Source organism: Hippocampus zosterae, chromosome 7, assembly GCF_025434085.1.
Source record: "Hippocampus zosterae strain Florida chromosome 7, ASM2543408v3, whole genome shotgun sequence".
In the NCBI taxonomy this organism is placed as follows: domain Eukaryota; kingdom Metazoa; phylum Chordata; class Actinopteri; order Syngnathiformes; family Syngnathidae; genus Hippocampus; species Hippocampus zosterae.
In genome coordinates, this window is record NC_067457.1 from 7,699,258 (window position 1) to 7,714,528 (window position 15,271).

Sequence of the window (15,271 nt, forward strand, 5' to 3'; positions counted from 1 at the left end):
ATTTTTGTATCTTTATTCAAAGCACATATTCTATTCCTGAAAAAAGAAGTCACTATATCCAAGTTGTTGTTAGTTTTTTTTTCCGACGTAAACTCAACTGATTTGCTTCTTATTTAATCCGGCTGCCTCCGCGGGAACAAAGTAGACAGACTGAAGGCAGAATGCTGATAGTATTTAATTACCTGCAGCCATCCCACTGCAGTATTTTATAATCTGCTCCTCTGGCTCTGCTGAAGTGAATCTTTGTCTAGGAGCTTTAGTTTGCTGCACCTGTTCTTCACGTTGAATGCTTGGCAGGTGTGTGTATGTTGGAACTCAGCTGTGCGGGACTTTTCCCAGACTCCAAAGACAAAGATGGGGGCAGAATTCAGAGTCTCCCAAACCACACTCACAAACCGCCTGCCAAGCAAAAGCAGCAGCAGCAGTGGCGAGTGGATAAGAAAACCATTGTGCTAATTGGTGAATTTAAGTGACGACTGTTGTTTGCCATCCAAACAGCATTATATCAAACAAATTATTCCTAAACTGCAATTAACAGTTTTGGGGAACAGCGAAAAGTTAGTTTCATGCATGCAAAGCGACTATAAACTATAACAGTACTCAATAAAACACAAAACACCGCGATGCTAACAGCTCAGTGCTCTGGTCGTTAGCACGTCTGCTTCACAGTTCTGAGCTTGTATCTTTTTCTTTTCTGATGGACTTTGCCTGTTCTCCCCGTGCTTGAGTGGAATTTTAGCACTTTATAAAAAACATGCATATTCGCTTAAATCAGTGGTTTTGAATTATTTTTTTACAGAAAAGATTTAAGGTGCATCTGAAATTCAAAAATTACATTTAATCCTTAATTTAACTCTAAATATTTTTTGACTGACCATGTCAAACCATACGAATACTGAAAAATAAAATTTCATAAAATCAATAATTAATAATGCATTCAAACTAATCACCAACATCATCTCAGGAGAACAATATTTTTAAAAAAAAATTTTAACCAGCAAAACAAAAATATGTAAAAGTATTTGTGCTTATTTTTTAATCAAAGATGTCTGGATTAATGGCTACAATGAGCACGTTTTGCAATGCACAGCTTTTCGAAGCGATATACATATATATGCTACATACGCCTCTCTTATTTCTTCCCTTAGAATGCTTCCTGCGCAAACTCTGCCAATTAGAGCGCCACTGCCCCCTAATGTAGTGGAGGTGACACTGCACGTTATTTTAGGACCAAAAAATAAATTAAAAAGCATGTTCCCCTAGGTCAAACACGCCCCCCTTGACGGCGCCCCACTATTTGAGAAACACTGACTTAAATGAAGACTACTTAATGAACGTGAGTATGAATGTTTATCCACGTGCCCTGCGGTTAGCTAGCAGTCGGTCCAATCAGTCAGCTGGGCTAGGCTCTGGCTCACCCATTAACCCCCAATGAGAACAAGTGCTATTGAGTAGTCGGATTTACATGAGTCAGTGGGATGATGACATTAAACTCCTTTATCTGCGGTTTTAACCAGATTGTACATTAACCACACCACCCCAAATTTTCAAGGACATGCACTATGACTACCTTACTGCTACGTTCTGCCTCTCTCATGCCTTCTCACAATATGCTTTTCTCATATCAGCAAATGGCAGGCCCACATAGGGCTTATCTATATAAATTATTTATTTGAGTACATGTTTATCCTGCGTGGTGTATTCCTTTAATCGTTATCCTCGGTATGTATCTCGCTGCATGATTGCCTTCTTGGCCAGCTGTAAATGGAAGGTCAGTGTGCCTTTACTGCACCATTGAAGCACACAAGAGTTTATTGGCTACCTTTCCCCTGCTTCTCCCAGCTCATGAACGATGTACAATTTGGAGGAATCTTATTTCATGAACCTGACAGAGGCCCAGAGGGACTCCTCCTCACTAAGAGATACAGATTATCCCCATGATGAATACCACACTCCACTGCGCGCGCCTGTCTGTTCCGGCCGCAAACACACATCGGTGACGTTCTATTATTAGCGACGTAAACTAAACATGGCATGTATTGATGGACCTCGATGTAGTAAACGTCTTGGGCAAGACATCCAGACTCCCTTAGCGAGATGAGGCTAAAATGGAGAGCAGAGTGGCAAAAACTAGGTTACTGAAGCAAGGAAGGCTGCCTCACTTGATTTGTGGGCAGGAGAACACAAGCACTGGTAGGAGGTACAGTGGACAGTGTGTGAGTGTGCATCGTCCTGTTCCATTTGGAAATGTCTTTGTGCGAAAGACTATGACTGCAAGAGTAAACATTACAAATATTGGCACCGTCTACTTTACTCGAGTTGTTTTTGTTTTTTGGAGGGTTTTTTTTTTTACTCCTTTGTGTGGGTTAGCCCATTTGTGCAGGAGCTTAGCGCAGCTTTCTGTGTAAATACCTTTCTTTGTACCCGTTACAGAATGCTTTGTCACATAACACGTGCATTCAAATTCTTGCAAGGGAAATGGTCCTTCAGAGTGTTAATGTAAATCCTAAATACGGTACAGTTCGGTTCAGGTCGCCAACGTACGACTTGGAGTGGGACGAGCTTGATTTGCTTTTACATTTTGAAAATATATGAAGGCTTGGAGATCACCCTGTAATGGATTCATCATCTTGGGACAAATGTTATTATAGTCAATGAAAAGTAAAATTGAAAAACCATTTTTTTAACAAAATAAAATATCAACAAAAATGATTTGAAATGAGCAGAAACTACACTTATATCAAACTAATTAAAGGTATAATTATGCTGAAAATATTTTTCTTTTTCTCAATGTCGAAAGTGAGCTTTCGGAGTTGATTGTAAACATGTTTATGTTTGTATATCTATAGCTACAGAAGAGCCAAAAAGTTATTTGAACATTGTAGTATTCTCTTTATTTTACTACACAATACTTAACGACCTTTTTTCCCCTTGCACTCGACAAAAACTCCATGTATTTCAAAAATAAATAAATACATAAAACAAGATTATATTTTTAAGAAATAAGAATAAAAATTAACCACTTGTACTAAAAAAAAATTCTGTAATCAATTAAATAAAAATTAAGTATAAGGCAAATTTCACAAAGCCAGGTGGCCACCCAAAAAATGTTCTTTGTCAAAGGTTGCAAAAAAAATTTGCATTGGTGCCTTTCATGAAGCTGTTGAAAGATACTGTGGGACAAGTGGTGCTGTTAGATATTTTTCACAGAGGATAAAGAATATATGCCTGTCAGTATTTTATCGCCTGTCGGATATCTTATTATTATTATTATTATGTGATGCTGCACTGTTTGTGTTAAAGTATCCATTGCTTTAAGCGCTACAATACCATTGCGTAGATGCTATTTGTTCTTGTAAAGCAAGCAAACTTCATGGCGAAGTTGTGTGATTGTTTTAAATACACAACATGTAATTCTCTCTGTTTTATCTGTAGTTTGAATATAAACTTCAACTGGGAGCAGAATGGCAGAACTTGAAGTATCTTTTTTTGCAGAATTGTTTATTTTCTGCGACGTGAGTTCAGTTCAATGCCGCAAAACTAGTATCTAATATTTTTGCCAATGTCAAAGCCAAAAACTGGCCAAGTAAAGGCTTGCATCTGGAAAACTTGGCAAGTAGGTTCTGTAGATTGCAAAATTGAGTTCTCCATACAGTTTTGACCGACAAATTACGCACGTAAAACTGCAGTTGGGACCCGAATGTACTGTAAAGGTGCAAAATGTGACATATTGAATCCTTTTGAGCCGCTTCACAACTTTTGATGTATGAACCACACCTCAAATATGTGGATTACACTGGTTGGTACGGTTAGGATGAGGAGCCAAGAAGTCGAATTGCACAAATCAGTTATTTTGGTACCTGTCACAACCAATGGCGTTTGAAATTTGAATAATTGACCCATATGTGATGCACTACATACAGTATTTCGGCACCACAAAGAGAGTGCCACAGAAGAGTGTCAATTATGCGGTCATGGACCAATACTGAAAAGGATAAGTGGTAGAAAATGGATGCATGACAACTTAAGCCATTAGAAGCACACGAAAAAAAAATTGCCTGCACTAAGAAGCTGAACCAAGGTGTAGTGCTTGGTGGAAACTGCAACAGTTGTGTCATGGCAACAAGGAAAGCGAAACGGACAAAGATGCCCCCATCTGCTCGATGAATGCTGCAGTGCAGCGAGGCAAACGTGCAGGGGATGGCTCCTCTGCAACAAGGTGGGGGGGTTAGAGGGGAGTGGGTCACTCGGAAATCACATTTGGGTAACCCCCCCCAAACCCCTTCCATCCAACCATCCGCCCATTCATTGCCACGAGGCCTGACTGCAGTGCCAAATAAATAAATAAAATCCCTCGCAAACTAGCCTCGAGCCTTGAGCGAGAGAAGCACAGGAGGGGACGTTACACTTACGAAGAACCACAAATTGCTCTCGGTATACGAAATGTGAAATGTACTACTTGTTTCCATCTGAATGTCTCATGATAGGCCTGTTTGTTGCTTTTGCCGCTACGAACGACAGTAAACTGCATGGGGAAAAGACGTGTATAGTACTGTATTTGATATTGATTATTTTTCTTTTCATTGGCTTTCCAATATAATATCGACGCACTTTTCAGTCCAATTTTCTGTCGGAAGCTAAGCGATAACCGGCCGGGGTAACAAGATTTGCAAGTTCTCACAAGGGTATACAGAATATGCATACGATGTTGACAGTAAGATTATGCACACTTTGTTTACCACGCAAGCAATATATACAGTATAAATAATATATGTGCCCTGCGGCGCCCGTGTTGAAGACCCCCACTCCCCCCCCCCAGGAATTCTAGACCCACGCATGTCTTCCCAAATGAACGATACAAACAAAATACTAAAAACATAATTATGATATGTTTCTGGATTATGTGCTAAGTAGTAAAATCCCCCTTATTGCCATGGAAATTACATCACAGTTGCCAGGGCTCAGGTAACGACCAATCACGGCTCATCTTTGGAAAACAGGTGAGCCGTGACTGAAAATTACTTGAACACCGAGTAACTGTGAAGTCATTTTCAATCAAGAGAAAGTGGCAAAATGGCAGTCCCCTGAGATGGCTAAAAACGGGTGGATTTTGCTGCTTGACTCATGTTCCACAAACACAATATGAATCAGAATGTCAAGTTTAGACTCGTGGACAGGCACATCAAACTTTCCCTTTAACTCATTCACTCCCAAAGACGTTTTGAAACGTCTTTTGTGACTTGGTCTAGAATTGGCTGGTACTGAATGAGTTAACAACTGTCAGTTGGCTAAATAAAATGCTTCAAGCATGTATGACATAGGTCTCCAATATCAATGCGTGAGGAAGCCGGACTACCACACAAGTACAGAGAACAAACAAATTCCACACAGGAAGGCGACGGAGCCGAGATTCAAACCCCAAAGCTCAGAACTCTGACGCAGACGTGCTAACCGGGAAGCACAATTCAACTTTGTTGCTCGTTCGCCTAATTATCAACAAAATTGTCCATGTTAATGCTACGTTCTTCACAGTATCTGCGGCTGACGGCTACTTGAAAATATATAATTAATTCAATTACGATGCCACTAGCTGAAATTCCAAATCACGATCTATGCATGAAAACTTTCAGATTTTGTTTATATATCGGGCAAAACTATCAAACGGTAGTTGTGCTTTTTTTTTCCCTCAAGAGAAGAAGATAACCGTGTTGTTTTTTATTTTCGAAACGCAGCCTGAACTGGCATGAAAAGCATTCGGGTTTAGAAACCAGTAGATATTGTGGGTCAGAGGAAGCAGTCATACATAAATCAAATCTCTCGGCGCTGCACTGAATTATGTATCATTTATACCTTTAAACTGTTGATCTTAGGACAGAGCGTAGCCAGTGGAACGATGTACATGACATGAAAAGAGGACGGATGACAAAGACGGCAAAATATATTGGAATTGAAATGTAACCTCTGCTTGTTTTGGTGCGCTGATGATTCAAATCAATCCAAACATGCAGCCCAACAAGCAGGCTGGCATAGCCGAATAAAATCAAAATTTGTTGCTGGTTAGAACATGAGAGGAGGCGGGCAGAGGCTTTTTATCTTTGAGCCTGATAACTCTTCCATTGTCATAGTTTTGCTCTGTCAATCATTTTGCTTGCTTGCCTCTTCGGCGGTGAACCTGTTATGTTCACATTTGGTTTTCCTGGTTCTTTGTCGCCAGTGATTTTTTTTTTTTTGAGAAATCAATATTTCTGTTTCGTAATTTGTCTGCGTTTGTGGGATCCGCACACCATCCGGTTCGTTTCCGAATCTTGTCACCCATGGATGTGATCTACTCAGATTCAGCTCCTACTACTGCTGTTTGTGAACATTAAGTTTAAATTTTCCAAGCATATTAATATTTATTATCGAACGATTCACATTGGAGCACACCTGCTCATTTACATGTTCCCATGCGTGCGCTACGGGGCTACGAGTGGACAAAACCACTGCAAGGCGGCATCCAGATCTGCTGATTATGATGAAACAGCTGTGGCCATGTTTGGAGAGGATGCTGTGCAAACTGGGAGGAGAATGTCAAACTCTCTACATCTGAAATTGAAATGAATTACTCGACATGTTTCCCCTGTCATTAATTTTGGTGAAGACGACACGGGTGGGATGGAGGTCGGGCATGTTTGCCAAACAGTTGGGATTTTTCAAAGTTTGAATCACTACTCTGGCCTTTCTGCGGGGGGCATTTTGCATATTCTCCCCATGCTTGTGTATTCCTCCCTCCATAAACATGCACTGGGTTGGGTGCAAAGTTATAGTTAATGAAACAGCTAACATGAAAGTTTTTTTTTATTATTAACCTCAGTGACCTTGTTTTAGAAACGGACGTGAAAGCTTTGACACTCTATCAAAGCTACAAGTTTAAAAGCAAGTCGAAGTCGGATTCCAATCCAGTTTGATGCAACATGCTTCCTAATTTCATTTACAGGTCCAAGCATCAATTTCTTTTTTTTCCTCCATTCTTTGTATTCAGTTTGCTTTATCTTGAGCTGTCTGCTGTTTAAAAAAATCACCTGTTCAGCTGCCTTCTGCCAAGCCCGATAGCATAATAATGCAGTCGTGGGGGGGGGGGGGGCGTAAAGGTGGCGGAGAAGGATCAGATTATCCCTTCATTCATTCTCCAAGATTCCTGAGGGACTGTGATCCAATCGTATCCTGCTGCTGAAGTTGACAGAGACATCCAAAGGTGCATCTCCCTTGTGATGCCTTTCATGCTTCTCTAGAATTCTTGTTTCTGCGCTTAGTGCCGCACTCCCCTTTTTATTGCCTTATATTTTCCGACGCAACCATTGCCAAGGGTAACACTGTAGGCATCTGTATGCATGCAGAACTGCGATGATCTGGCTCGGTTTTTTATCATACTGATAGGGCGTTTCTAATTGACAGGATTACAACTATGTGGGAGGGGCAAAGTATTATAATGTATGATGCAACTCTGTTCTACTTTGCTGCAATGTTATACGATGCATTTGGTCATTTGGTCTTAAATCGCATTAGATGTGCAGGTGCGCGTCATGTTGTGACCAGACCAGAGAATTTTCTTCGTCATGCTCGTTGAGTCCTTCGGGTGGCTTTTGGAGAACTCCAGGCGAGTTGCCATATTCCTTTTTACTAACGAGTGGCTTTTGTCCGGCCACTTTACTATACAGGCCTTGTTGGTGGAGTGCCAAAAATATTGTTGTCCTTCTGCAAGGCTCTCCTCTCTCTGCTAAGGAGCGCTGAAGCTCTGACAGAGTGACCATCGGGTCCATGACTGAGGACCTTCGACCCCAATTGCTCAATTCAGATGGGCGGGCAGCTCAAGGAAGAGTCAGGCTGGTTCGAAACTCCTTCCATTTACGGATGACGGGAGCCGCCATGCTCATTGGAAGCTTGAAAGTAGCAGAAATGGTTGTTCTGGTGGTTCTTGCTGAAGCACTGTATAGACTGCACACTCTATAAATCAGGGGTCCCCAAACTTTTTCCTGTGAGGGCCACATAACTTTTCCCTTTTCTGATGGGGGGCCGGTGTCAGTTTCTAACAGAAAAAGTGTGACGATCGTAGGGGAGCTTAAAAAAATTTGTTTTCCAGAAATCCACACATAACCAAATAACCCTTTCCAGGTTCTTTACAGAACGTGTAACCGTGTTCGACTAATTGATCTGAGACACAACTAAAACACTGAAACATTCTAGGGTGTGTAAATAACTTTGTGACCTTGATTTCAACCCTATTTGCGTCATGGGTCATTTTGACCTGAAGACCACCTTTGTACTTTTTTTTGTACAGCTTCCATGGAAATGTGAATATAAACATTCCAATTTTTCTGCAGTTGGGGCCAATCTAAGAAAAGTCATAAAATTTCAAGTTAAAAACTGTCATTTAGGTTTTTTTTTGGGGCGTTTTTAACACAGTGACGAGTCATTTTGACCCGAGGACAACAGGAGGGTTAGAGGGCCGGGCCAAATGTGCTGACGGGCCGTATCCGGCCCGCGGGCCGTAGTTTGGGGACCAACGCTATAAATAGTGGTTCAGACTCTCAATATCAGCGACATTTGTTCCTTAGGCTCTTTGTCGTGATATTGAAGTGGATTGTGGCTGTAAGGTCCTTAAAACCGTCCTTAAAAACAGTCCTTAAAAACAATGCTTCCAAAGCAGTCTATTAAATATCCTGGTCTAAATTCCTTCTTCAGAATTTCGGCTTTTTATTGTGTTCACAGCTTGGAGAGTATACAGCTTCACTGCATTGTAAGCGTGTTGCATTTATTCAGATAACTCGTTTATTTGAGTGCAAATGAGGGGTGTGGGGTGGGGGGGGGGGGTTCATCTCGAAACAATAACACAAGGTAGAAAGCACAACTGATTTTGACGCTTGAGAGAAATAAATCCTGAGGAGGAAAAAAAACAAACCGCAGTTGGGCGAGAGCTGAAGCAAGATGAGAGCTGCAATCGCAACAATAAAAAAAGCAAAACTGCGCCATTTCGGTGAAGTGTTCCAGGTTGCTAATCTGCAGACGGGAGTTAAGATCTATCAGAACGAAAAGCCCGGCATCATGACGCATTTCCACCAGCCACATGTCCCCCTAGCCGCGGGCCAGCACCCAGCAGGGCTGGAGGTGGTGGTTGTGCTGTCCATATGTATGCAAGAGAGCAGCAGGGTGAGCTCGAGAGGGGCGCCAGCGTGGCCCCTTCCTCCTCCGGGGCTGAGCCAGGCCATACTGACGCCTGTGGGCAAGAAAGGGGGTGGGTGGCGCCTCCTCTCCAAAGACTGCGGTGCAATGAACGTGACATGCTGACAGGGGAGAAGGTTCACAAATGCGCCCTCAGCATGAGCTTTCCCAGCCTGTGAGTTTTAAAACGCTGGTGGCAACAAGCAGATCCGGGCATATCTGCTGCTTGCCCCCAGGCTGCGGGCATCTTAATTGGAGTGCATCACATTGGGGGTTGCGCCATCGGTTTAATAGGGCTATATTATGGAAAATTTACTTTTTTAATTGTTTGCATCCAAATAGTTGGGACTCCGGTGTGTCTGTACACCCATAAAGTGAGAAATGACACAACCAATTAAATGTGAGCAGCCGATTTTCTTTGAACTGCTCTGAATTGTGATATCACAGATGTCACGTCGCGTGCTCGCCAGCAGGTGGCGGGTTCTCCCGCCACCTGTTCGGCACACCTGCCCGTTATTTCGGGCTGATTACGTGCCTTTATTAGGCGACTCCGGCAGTCATCTCACTGCCGGAGAATTCCTTACCGTGCCATTGTTCGCTATTTGCTATTCTCGTCGTTCGACCATTTCTCGCTGCCCTATTGCCTTACGGCCCCAATTCTTCGCGTACTTCATATTGTCATCTAATTGTTATCTCGGTAGTTCCTCGCCCTTTATCGTTTCGCGAGCGTTTTCGGTTATCTTCCATATTCTTTCCTGGTTCTTATTTGACCAGCGCTTTCTGTTACCGTTTTCCCTGTTCGGGCTCCTTTTGTTATTTATTAAAATCCCTTTGTTCACACAAGATCTTTTCGTTGTCTGCTTCTCCGGGGATCCACCTCGTCTTTTTTTCTGTTGTGCACGAGGCGATTTCTCATCGCCTCGGGCTCAACGTGACAGAATTCTCCGGCCACCATGGATCCCGCAGACGCCGAAAAGATCTTGTCCGCTCTTGCTCGACAAGAGCGGCAAGTGAGTCAGCACCGCCAAGCCCTTACGGAACTCAACGGCGCGGTCTCCATGCTGGCTCATCGGTTCGATGATCTCGAACCTCGCCTTATTCGGGTGGAGGAACGAAGACCACCTTCCGGGCTTCGTCCTACCACCCCGGAGGCTCCCTCCTCGTACCCTCCTATGTCGAGGGAGCCCTCGCTTCCACACCCCCCTCGCTACGGGGGTGAACACGGGCAGTGTGGACACTTCCTACACAATTGCTCGCTAATATTTGACCAACAGCCGTCCGCCTACGCTACTGACGCCGCCAAGGTGGCCTATATCATGAGTCTCTTGACAGGTCCGGCGGCATCGTGGGCAATCGCGACCAGCGACGCAAAGCCGAATCTCCGCACCTCCTATCCGGATTTCGTGGCAGCCTTCCGTCGGGTGTTCCACCATCCCGTGCGGGGCAGAGAGGCGGAGGGGCGGCTGCTCGACCTGCAGCAGGGAAGGCGTTCGGTCGCTGACTACTCCATCGAGTTCCGGATCCTGGCCGCGCAGAGCGGTTACGACGATCGGGTCCTGTGTGGACTGTTTCGCCGTGGCCTGAACTCATTACTCAAGGACGAGCTGGCGACCCGCGACCACAGCACCGATTTGGAGGAGCTGATCGACCTCGCCCTCCTTATGGACAATCGCCTGAGGGAGCGAGGCCGGGAGCGTGGAGGTGATCGGTATCCGTCCCGCCGCACCACGTACCGTGAGGAACATCGTGGGTTCGGTGATCACTCCCGGGACGAGCCGATGCAGCTGGGCGGCAAGGACGGTGGTGCGGAGGAAGAAAGGCGCCCTCATCGCGACCGTGCTACAACTAGCGGCGACCAACCATCCCCCCGCGCCGCAACCAGCCATCCGGGATCGTCCTTCCACGCTCCTCCCGAGTACTGTGAGTCACGGCCCCGCGCGTCGCCCCCCGAGTCTAGGCGAGTCGATAAGCGACCAGGACATCCTAATAGACTCGAGCTCGAGGCGGAGGTATTCGGCGAGTCCCGGTCAAGACGGGTTCGGGCCCTGGTGGATTCGGGAGCCGATGATTGTTTAATGGACACTAATCTCGCGTCCGAACTGGGGTGCTTTTTAGAGGAGTTGGTTGTGGCGAAGCGGGTGCGTGATCTGGATGGGCGCCTCCTGGCGGTGGTAACGCATCGAACGGAGCCGTTAAAGCTTTCATTATCCGGGAATCATATTGAGCATCGTCGTTTTTATGTTATGCGGTCCCGGAACGCCCCGATCATCCTCGGTTTACCCTGGCTCCAGACGCATAACCCGGTGATCTCATGGGCGCGCCCCGCGATCGATAGCTGGAGCCCTTATTGTTACCAGCACTGCCTGCGGTCAGCCGTCGGGAGGCACGAACGCGTCACGCCCCCCGAGGAGATCTGCCTTGACGGAGTGCCGGAGTGCTATCGGGACCTTGGGGAGGTCTTTAGCGAGGATCGCGCGCGCTCCTTGCCCCCACACCGCCCCTACGATTGCGCGATAGACCTGCAGGCGGGCGCTCCGTTGCCAACCTCGCGTCTGTATCAGGTATCCCATCCCGAGCGTGAGGCGTTAACGGAGTATATTAACAGCTCGCTCGCTGCAGGTCTCATCAGACCATCACGCTCACCGTTAGGGGCGGGTTTCTTCTTCGTAGGGAAGAAGGATAAGTCCCTACGACCCTGCGTAGACTATCGTGGACTAAATGAAATTACAATTAAAAATAGATACCCGCTACCCTTGTTGGACTCCGCCTTCGCCCCATTGCAATCAGCCACCATCTTCTCAAAATTAGACTTACGCAGCGCGTACCACTTGGTTCGCATCCGAGAGGGCGACGAGTGGAAAACCGCGTTTAAGACCCCCCTGGGCCATTTCGAATATCTCGTCATGCCTTTTGGCCTCACAAACGCACCTGCCGTCTTCCAGAACCTCATTAATGACGTGCTCCGGGACATGATCAACATCTTCTGTTTTGTTTATCTTGACGACATTTTAATTTTTTCTCGTTCTCTGCATGAGCACCAGCAACATGTTCGGCTGGTGCTACAACGTTTGCTCGAGAACCGGCTCTTCGTCAAGGCAGAAAAGTGTGAGTTCCATGTTCCCGTCATCTCCTTCCTGGGGTTCATTATAGAACAGGGCAAGCTACGGGCGGACCCCATTAAGACGCGTGCGGTCACTGAATGGCCGGTCCCGTCCAACCGTAAGGAGCTGCAGCGCTTCTTGGGGTTCGCCAACTTCTATAGGCGTTTCATCCGTGGTTACAGCCAGATGGCGCTTCCCCTAACCCGCCTTACCTCGGTCAAAATCCCTTTTAAGTGGGACCCTGCCGCGGATGCGGCGTTCGCGCGTCTTAAGGCGGCGTTCACTAGTCCCCCGGTGTTGCAACATCCTGACCCTGACCGCCCTTTCGTCGTAGAGGTGGACGCCTCGGATTCAGGGGTGGGTGCGGTGCTGTCCCAACGCTCCCCAGTCGACCAGAAGCTGCACCCCTGCGCCTTCTTCTCCCGTCGACTCAGTGCCGCCGAGTCGAACTACGACGTGGGCAACCGGGAACTGTTGGCTGTGGTCACCGCATTGCAGGAGTGGCGGCACTGGCTCGAGGGGGCTAAGGAACCGTTTACCGTATACACAGACCATAAGAACCTCGCCTACCTCCGCTCCGCGAAGAGACTTAACGCCCGTCAGGCCCGGTGGGCCCTCTTCCTCACCAGGTTCGACTTCGTTCTCACCTACTCCCCCGGTTCCAAGAACACTAAGCCTGACGCCCTTTCCCGGCTCCACGAACCTGCGGGGAGGGACCGTTCCCCGGAGACCATCCTCCCGACCCAGTGCATAGTGGGGGCCGTCCAGTGGGAGATTGAGCAGCGGATCCTGTCCGCCCTGGTGGGGGTGCAGGTGCCGGCGGGGTGCCCAGCAGGGAAGCTGTTCGTGCCTCCTGCCCTCCGTTCGGAGGTCCTGCAGTGGGGACACGCATCCAAGGTGGCGTGTCATCCCGGGGTGAACCGGACTGTGCAGCTCGTCGCCCAGCGTTTCTGGTGGCCGGAGCTCCGCCGCGACACGACGGAGTTCGTCAAGGCCTGCACCTCCTGCGCCTGCGGCAAGTCGTCGCATCAGCCCCCGGCGGGACTGCTCCAACCGCTGCCCATTCCTCCTCGCCCGTGGTCTCACATCGCGGTGGACTTCGTCACGGGCCTACCGCCTTCCCGGGGCCGGACGGTCGTGCTCACGATCGTGGACCGCTTCTCCAAGGCCGCTCACTTTGTGCCCTTGTCCAGGTTGCCGTCGGCGCTGGAGACCGCCAACCTCCTCATCCAGCACGTCTTCCGTCTCCACGGCATTCCGGCGGACATCGTATCGGATCGGGGGCCCCAGTTTGTGTCCCGCGTCTGGAAGCGGTTCTGCCGGTCCCTCGGAGCTACGGCCAGCCTGACCTCGGGATACCACCCTCAGTCCAATGGGCAGGCTGAGCGCGCCAACCAGGATCTGGGGGCGGCCCTCCGCTGTGTCTGTCTCCACCGTCCGGCATCCTGGGCCGACCACCTGCCCTGGGTGGAATACGCCCACAACACTCTCGTCTCCTCCGCTACAGGCAGGTCGCCGTTCATGACGGCCTACGGCTACCAGCCACCGCTGTTCCCGTCCCAGGAGGGGCTGGTGGAGGTCCCTTCCGTGCAGCGCCACCTTAAGCGGGCCCATCACGTGTGGAGGGAGGCCCGGGCTGCGTTGTCCCGCACAGCGTCCCGGAACCAGCGGATCGCTGATCGTCGTCGGCGCCCGGCGCCCTCATATGCGGTGGGAGAGAAGGTGTGGCTGGCTACGAGGGATCTTCGCCTGGCCGGCTCGTCTGCCAAACTGGGGCCCCGATTCGCTGGCCCGTTCGAGGTCGAGGCCGTCATCAGCCCCGTCGCGGTCAGGCTCCGGCTGCCGGCCTCCATGAAGGTCCACCCCGTGTTCCACGTCTCCCTGCTCAAGCCTGTGTCTTCCAGCGCCTTGGCGCCCCCTCCCGCTCCGCCGCCGCCCCCGCGGGTGGTCGACGGGGACCCGGTGTACACGGTTCGTGCTATCCTGGACTCTCGGCGCAGGGGCAAGGGCTTCCAGTACCTGGTCGACTGGGAGGGCTACGGGCCGGAGGAGCGGCAATGGGTGCCTCGCTCCTGGATCCTTGACCCGTCCCTTCTGCGCGACTTCCACGCTGCTCATCCGTCCAAACCGGGTAGTCCGCCGGGAGGCGTCCGTTGAGGGGGGGGTACTGTCACGTCGCGTGCTCGCCAGCAGGTGGCGGGTTCTCCCGCCACCTGTTCGGCACACCTGCCCGTTATTTCGGGCTGATTACGTGCCTTTATTAGGCGACTCCGGCAGTCATCTCACTGCCGGAGAATTCCTTACCGTGCCATTGTTCGCTATTTGCTATTCTCGTCGTTCGACCATTTCTCGCTGCCCTATTGCCTTACGGCCCCAATTCTTCGCGTACTTCATATTGTCATCTAATTGTTATCTCGGTAGTTCCTCGCCCTTTATCGTTTCGCGAGCGTTTTCGGTTATCTTCCATATTCTTTCCTGGTTCTTATTTGACCAGCGCTTTCTGTTACCGTTTTCCCTGTTCGGGCTCCTTTTGTTATTTATTAAAATCCCTTTGTTCACACAAGATCTTTTCGTTGTCTGCTTCTCCGGGGATCCACCTCGTCTTTTTTTCTGTTGTGCACGAGGCGATTTCTCATCGCCTCGGGCTCAACGTGACAACAGATGGGCTATTTATTTATTTATGTATTTATCTATTTTCATCCATCGTACCACCATGACACGGTTAGTCCAGAATTCTCGTTTGTTTTTGATGCAGACGACAATTGATGTTTTGCATTTGGCTGATTTATCCCCAAAAAGAAAAAAAGAAGTAAAAATGCACACTTTCGCCCTCCCCTTCACTCATCACAAGTTCGATTCTTTTTGTCATTCGCGAACAGCGCTGCAACGCACCCCGGGTTGTCGCAGTGATAACGTGTCATAATACAGCAGATACAGACAGAGCATTGGAACCATTAGAATAACAGAGCTGT